At 40.8% G+C, this 1523-nt stretch overlaps 1 pseudogene; it reads left to right on the top strand.

Annotated features, from left to right (window-relative positions):
* The window catches only part of LOC107284630, a 19305-nt pseudogene extending 18170 nt beyond the window's left edge, over positions 1-1135 (top strand).
* Positions 1136-1523: the final 388 nt, after the last annotated feature.

Raw genomic sequence — 1523 nt, 5'->3', positions numbered from 1 at the left:
TCAAGCCTCCTGAAATCTAGTGCCTACCTGCAGGGCCTGGCTAATCCTTCTATTGTTAATCAATTGTGACCGTTTTATTTTTAAACTTCTTCCTTTCTCACACTATGGTTCAAAAAATTCAAGATGGCCCATTCAAATGAACCTCATCCTTTTTGGAGTGTTCTAGGCTTGCTAGGACCCCCAGGATGATGGAATCATTTCTTTTAAATTATTGTTGTTATTATGGTTGGTTACATAGTTAGCCAGATGGTTATGCTGGATTGGGCATTTTTATCCACCTATCAAGTCCTTCCCTGGCTAGGGAATTCTGGAATATTACATATCCCCAACCTTCCAAGTCTGGCAAATGTGATCTAAGGAGAACATTTAAATATCTTCATAATATTTTGTTAGAGCAATTTCAGATGGGACAACTATTTTTTTTCATAATCTTTTATTTCTCTTTCCTCTTTTCCCCCTTCCTCTTATTAGGATTAACCCATTTAGCCTGAATTACAGTTCTTCAAAGGTGTGGATGTCCCACTAACTGTTGTTCTTAGAAGTTGGAGAGAGAGTTTTGATGTCTACTTATTTCCCCTCTCTTCAACTCCCTCTTACCATTGTGTTCCATCCAGATACATTAGTCAGTAAAAGCATACAGGTGTTGTTTGGACATATTAGCCTTCCAGAATGTCAAATTATAACAATTCTATTTTTTTCTGAAGTTTACCATAGGTCATGAATCTGCATGTCCTGTTCTTGACTACAGGGAAAGAAATGGCCTCCCAGGTACCTCCAAAAGTAAGAAACTGATATGAAAACAGACATTTCCTTCTATGCCTCTGCTGGAGTCGGCAGCTATATTGAAGGGAGATGTTAGGAGGGGGGCCATGCAGGCTGGAGCTCCCCCCAGACTCCCCGAAGCCTGATCTGACCGCTCCCGAGGGAATGCAGTCAGGATGGGGATGTTCCTGTTGCATGGGCGACAGGCCCTCAGAAGCTTCTCTTTGAGAGTCTTCAGGAGGGCTTCTGGTTGCTGCGCCTGCAGGGCCCGAAGGACGGCCCGGAAAAAGATGTGACACAGTTTGTGGTTGTGAGTGCTGTTGTGTCCCAAGCTCACACTTTCATCTTCCCATTTTACAGTAGGTTTTTCTGAGATGCTGGCTCAAGGAATCTTTTATTGGTGTGTGTGTGTGTGTGTGTGTGTGTGTGTGTGTGTCTATGCCTCCAGAATTGCTTCCCATTCCATCACCCCTGTTTATGGAAGAGATTTGGTCACAACTAACTGGCTGGCTTTCAGGGCATTTTCTGCTATGGAAATAGATGGGTGCAGAGACAGACAGAAGCAAACCCTTAGTGTTTTATGCCCTCCTGAGAAAAAGTTGCCCCAAAATAATAAAATAATTTTTCTCATAGAAATTAGAAAAAAATAATTTATTTTATTTGTTTTATTTTTATTATATTTTATCTTATTATTTTATTTTATTGTGTCAAATTGTTCCCAGGGTGGTATACAAAACTTAGTAAGGGTTTGTTTCTGTCTG

Source organism: Protobothrops mucrosquamatus, unplaced genomic scaffold (genome assembly GCF_001527695.2).
Source record: "Protobothrops mucrosquamatus isolate PMUCROS unplaced genomic scaffold, P.Mucros_1.0 scaffold108, whole genome shotgun sequence".
NCBI lineage: Eukaryota > Metazoa > Chordata > Lepidosauria > Squamata > Viperidae > Protobothrops > Protobothrops mucrosquamatus.
This window is presented reverse-complemented; position numbering and strand designations above follow the sequence as displayed.